Source organism: Arachis ipaensis, chromosome B1, assembly GCF_059453495.1.
Source record: "Arachis ipaensis isolate K30076 ecotype BB chromosome B1, ASM5945349v1, whole genome shotgun sequence".
Classification (NCBI taxonomy): Eukaryota; Viridiplantae; Streptophyta; class Magnoliopsida; order Fabales; family Fabaceae; genus Arachis; species Arachis ipaensis.
The window spans coordinates 124,581,663-124,587,702 of record NC_142436.1 but is presented as its reverse complement, the minus strand read 5'-3'; the positions used below and the strand labels follow the sequence as shown (position 1 = coordinate 124,587,702).

The 6,040-nt window shown below is 37.2% G+C and overlaps 1 non-coding gene across 1 annotated transcript; it reads left to right on the top strand.

Moving 5' to 3' along the window:
• The first annotated feature begins 3,147 nt into the window (after window positions 1-3,147).
• On the top strand, window positions 3,148-3,256 carry LOC148578238 (small nucleolar RNA R71). Its single transcript, XR_015903535.1, has one exon. It is a non-coding gene; the product is annotated as a small nucleolar RNA R71 (small nucleolar RNA).
• Window positions 3,257-6,040: the final 2,784 nt, after the last annotated feature.

Sequence of the window (6,040 nt, the reverse complement as noted above, 5' to 3'; positions counted from 1 at the left end):
GGAAGATTCTTCGATCTCAGAGAATTCACTTGCGGATGCAAGTTCATTACTAGAAGAACTTGACTTGTGACTATCATCATCAAGGAAATTTGCTCCTTGGGTTATTTTGTCTATATCTTCATGAAAGACTTGCTCTGGGGATTGCGCACAATCCTCCTTAGCATCAATTGTAACACCCTTGACAGAATGCTCCACAACTTTGGATTCCCATGGAGGTTCAGCGTCTCCTAAGTCTTCAACCAACTCTTCTTCTTCAATAATAACAGCTTCCTCTACTTGTTCCAGTACGAAGCCATGCTCTGTCTTGTCCATTGGAGTTTCTAGTATCTCCTTCATAATGCGCTCTTCGTTAGATTGTCCACATGGGGCTGTGGGAGGTCCTTGAATGTTCGAACGTCTAGAAGATAATTGACTTACTGCTTGCTCCAGTTGGTGAAGGGTTGTTTGAAGTCAACTTACTATTTTCTTGAGGCAAACCTCTGATTCTCGGGGTGATAGATTTGGATATGGCACAGGGGGAAGTGGTGGTGTTTGGGAGTAATTGGATTGGAACTGGGGTAAATGAGGATCATACGGTGGTGAATGGTGAAAAGGAGCTTGTGAGTGTGGTGGTTCGAAGTTATGTTGAGAGGATGGTCTATAAGCACAGGATGGGGCTTGTTGGTAATTACAAGGTTGTCCACCATGTCTATTTGCTTGGTATGCATTGTAGAATGGTCTTTGTCCATGATATCTTGGAGGGTGTTGTTGCCTAAAGGGTTGATCAGATCCTCTTGGCTCCATCCATCTTTGGTTGCTCTGACCTTGATGCATGTTCTTGTTATAACTTCCATTCCTTTCAATAACATTAGAACCAAACTCAAAGCGAAAGGGGTGAGAATTCATAGTAGCTAAAAAGAAATAAAGAGGGGAAAATAAAGACAAATAAACAAGTAAAAGAAAAATATTTACAATAACCAATAATAAGGCACACGATTGCAGTTCCCCGGCAACGGCGCCATTTTGAAAGAGCGGAAGATTGATGGTTTAGAGGTCATAGTAAACTCTCGTTGTAAGTATAGTTACTAAACCAAGCAATCAACCTTTCTTGCAAACGTTTTGGTTGTCACAAGTAACAAACCCCTAAATAAATTGATAACCGAAGTATTCAAACCTCGGGTCGTCTTCTCAAGGAACTGCAGGGAAGTATGTTCTTATTATTGGTTATGGAGATTGTAAATTGGGGTTTTGAGAATGAGGAGCGAATGGTTTAATTGGAAATTAAAGTAAATGAAGAACAAGTAATTTAAATGGCAAGTAAAATAAATAAATGACTGTAAAAAAACTTTTGGCAAGGTATGAGAAATTAGAGGTCCTATCCTAGCTACCCTTATCAATGATGATGAGAATTGAATCTTAATTCCACTTTGTTAACCTTTACTAAGATAAAGGAAGGTCAAGGGATTAATTGGTTTGATCTTCGAATCCTATTTATTTCCTAAGAAAAGATTGGGATTATTGAAGTTCATTTAATTAACAAGATAACAATTATCATTTATGTTTGAGTTTGATAACTCCTGAGTTACTGATTTCTTAACCAAGACCAAAAGGAGAGAAATAAATCTACTGGAATAAAAATGCCTTCAGATGGGAATAACAATAATGTAAATAAGAGAAAGCAATATTAAACTGAAATACCTCAAATAACATTAATTCAAAATAATAATCTGTAACATGGAAGAATTCATAAATTAAATTGCAAAAGTAAATAAAAAGGAATATTGAACCTGATAAAGAGATAATCCTGAAAGCGAATAAAATCCTAATTCTAAATCCTAATCCTAAAGAGAGAAGAGAGAGGAGAGAATCTCCCTCTCAAAACTAAATCTAAATCATGAAAACTAACTAAAGTGGTGACTCTCTTTGAACGGATGCATTCCCTTACTTCATAACCTCTGGTCTATGCCTTCTAGACTTGGATTTGGGCCAAAAAGGGCTTCAGAATTCGCTGGGAGCGTTTTCTGCAATTTCTGGTGCGTGGCCTCTGTCACGCGTCCGCGTGGGTCACGCGGTCGCGTCATTCGAAGTTTTTTTATTGCCATGCGGTCGCGTCAGTCATGCGACCGCGTCATATGTATTCTGCTTAAGGCGCGCGGTCACGTCAGTCATGTGGCCGCGTCGCTGCTTCTTCGCTCTTGGCATGTGTCCGCGTCGTCCATGCGATCGCGTGGCTGCCAATTTCTTCACAAACTCTGTTTTATGCTTTTCTTCCATTTTTGTATGTTTTCTTTCCATCCTTTAGGTCATTCCTGCTTTAGAATATCTGAAACTACTCAACACACTAATCACGACATCGAATGGGAATAAAGGTAATTAAAATAATTAATTTTAAAGCATAGGAAACATGTTTTTCACATACATCACATAATGAGGAAGGGAAAGTAAAACCATGCAATTAATATGAATAAGTGGGTGAAGGATTGAATAAATCACTCAGATTAAGCACAAAATATATCATGAAATATGGGTTTATCAGTGGTCTTGGAGAGGTTTGAGACTATAGCGGCCAAGTCAGAGAGACTTTGTGTGGGAGTCTCTATTTGTTGCTAAGAGGGTTGGAATGGTCTGTTGTTGAACCAGTTCTGGTTTATTCCCCCTTGTTATTATTGGATCCTTGTTGAGGCTTCTGTTGATCTTTCCATCCAAAATTAGGGTGGTTCCTCCATCCCTAATTGAAAGTGTTAGAATAGGGATTGTTGTTGGAGGTTCTGGAGGAGTTTTCCATGTAGTTCACCTCCTCCATGGTGGTCCAGGCATTATCACCTGTGTCCACCTCATAGGCTGTCTCTGCACAGTAAGCCTCTGTGCTCTGTGTCTCACTCAAGTGCTGAGTGATCATGTTGATCTGTTGGGACATGAGCTTGTTTTAAGCTAAGATGGCATCTAAGGTGTCTACTTCTAGGATGCCTCTCTTCTGAGTGGCCCCATTGTTCATAGAGTTCCTCTCAGAAGTGTACATATACTGGTTGTTGGCAACCATGTTAATAATCTCCTTCCCCTCTTCAGGTGTCTTCTTTAAGTGGAGGGATCCACCTGTAGAGTGGTCCAATGCCATCTTGGACATCTCAGATGGACTATCATAAAAGATATCTAACATTGTTCAATCAGAGATCATGTTAGGAGGGCATCTCCTGATCAGTTACTTGTATCTTTCCCAAGCTTCATAGAGGGATTCACCCTCTTTTTGTCTGAAGGTTTGTACTTCCACCCTGAGCTTGCTCAGCTTTTGAGGTGGGAAAAACTTGGTCAAGAATCCATTGACACCTTCTCCCAGGTGTCTAGGCTTTCTTTAGGCTGAGAATCCAGCCATAGCCTTGCTTTGTCTCTCACTGCAAAGGGGAAGAGCATGAGCTTGTAGACTTCTGGATTTACTCCATTCATCTTCATAGTGTCACATATCTGCAGAAAGTCAGATATGAATTTGTTCAGATCTTCTTGTGGAAGTCCATAAAACTAGCAATTCTGTTGTACTAAAGTGACCAGTTGAGGTTTCAACTCAAAGTTGTTTGCATCAATGGCAAGAATGGAGATGCTACGCCCACAAAAGTCAGATTTAGGTGCAGTGTAAGATCCAAGGACCTTTCTTGCGTCACCCCCATTGTCTGGATTAGCTGCCATTGTTGTGTCTTCAGCTTCTTGCTCTAGAGCTCCTGTGATATTCCTTATAGCTCTGCTAGCCTGAGCTTGTTGTAGATGCCTTTTTAGAGTCCTTTCAGGTTTAGGATCCAGATCAAAGAGAGGTTCTTTATCCCTACTCCTGTTCATAAACAAGAAGAAAAAATCCAAAAAGTGAAGAAGAAAAGATTCTCTATGTCAGAGTATAGAGGTCCTTTGTTAGAAAGTTAGGAGAAGAGAAAAGAAAAGAAAGATGTCTTTTAAAATGAATTTTCGAAAATGGAGAGAGAAGGAAGAAAGTTTTCGAAAAAAGAAGAGAGAGAAAAGAGTTAGAGATTTTCGAAAATAGGAGAGAGAACAATTAGAAAGAATCAAACTTTTAAAATTAAAATGGAACAAACGAGTAACTAACTAAGAAATATTTGAAAATAAAATAAAAGATTTGAAAGAGATTTTATTTTTGAAAATATTTGAAATTTTAAAAAGTACGAAGTTGGAAAAGAATCTTTGAAATTTAAAAATTAGAAAGGGAAAGTCAAAAGAGAGAAACAAGATAAGATAAAATTTTAAAATTTAAGATAAAAGATTTGAATTTTAAAAAGTTTTGAAATTAAAGAGAGAAAGTCAAACAAAGATTTTAAAATTAAAAAGTTTGAAAAAGTCAAGAGGAATAAAGATAAGATAATATAAGATTTTAAAAATTAAAAGACTTTAAAATTCAAATTAAAAAGAAAAAATAAGATAGCAACTTTTGAAAATCAAAGAAAAAGATAAAAGATTTGAAAAGATAGAAAAGATAAACAAGAAAAGCAAGATTACTAATTAAGACGCCAAACTTAAAAATTTTTGAATTTAAATTAGAAATTTTTGAAAAATTTTAAAAGGAAAAACAAACACCAACATGACACCAAAGTAAAAAGTTTTGAAATTATTTCAAAAAATTAAAAGGAAAAATACTAAAAGACACCAAACTTAAAGATTTTGAAATCAAATAAAGAAAAATACCAAGAAATTTTTGAACACAAAGAAAGAAAAACAAGAACAATTTTCAAAAGGACTCGAGAAAAGAAATGAAAACCAAAAGGACACCAAACTTAAGACTTGATACAAGATTCAAACAAAAGAAAAAGATGACTAAACATGAAGATATTTTTTTTTCTTTGAAAAATTTTAAAAGGAAAACAAGAAACACAAAAAAGAAGAACAATAAAAGTACTTGATCTAAGCAGCAAGACAATCGTTAGTTTGTCAATCACAAACAATCCCTGGTAATGGCATCAAAAACTTGGTGCGCAAATTTGTGACTCGCACAACTGAACCGGCAAGTGCACCGGGTCGTCTAAGTAATACCTCAGGTGAGTGAGGGTTGAATCCCACGAGGATTGCCGGATTGAGCAAGCTGTGGTTCTCCTGCAGATCTTAGTCAGGCGAATAGAAAGATAGTTGTTGTTTATTGTAGGCACATAGACAAGCAATGATAATAAAACATAGAAACAGTAATGAGAGATCAGTTAAGGCTTCAGAGATGCTTATTCTTCTGGATCAACACATCATACTAACTACTCTAATGATGAATGATTCCTTCAATGGCAAGGCTGTAAGTGATTAGGCCATTGGTCATGGTCATTAATCTCCTCAGGTCCAAACCAAACACCCAAACAGGCTAAATCAATCTGGGAAAGGGTGAAGCACACGCAATTCAATCTCTTGATGATCCTACCCAAAACGCCACAGACAAGGTCGGATCTTCTGGATCAGAGAATGATGGTCTATGATTCTAGCCCTTAGAGCCACAGGAACCTCAATTACCCCTGACTAATGGGATTTCATGTCACATATCTCAATTAGCCCAAGTAACTTGTTGGAACACGTGATGCACTCTAAAGTTATAGCTCAATACTATCCAGATCAGGACTCGTAAAGAACTCATGTAGAATAGGGGGTCATACCCCAAATTCATAAGGATGAAGAACGACAATACATCATAGAATAGAATTAAACATAGATTGAAGTAGAAAAGTTATTGCATTAATCCATAGGAATCAGCAGAGATCCTAACCTTAACCTAGGAGGTTTAGTTACTCATACTGTACAGAAAATAATGTGTGAAGTTTGAATTTGGTGGAGAAGATTCTAAACAATGGTGGTCTTCCCTTATATATACTAATACTAAACTTAAAATGATATGAATAATAATTAGAAATTACAAAAATAAACTAAACTAAGCTTAAAGATGCAAAAATCCACTTCTGGGCCCACTTGGTGAGTATTTGGGTTAAGCTTGGCGTCCAACTTGAAGGAGTGGCAATTGAACGCCCACTAGGGGGTAGATATGCTGCTTCCTTGCTCCCCTTGGGGTGCTGAATGCCAGTCTTGGGCGTTCAAC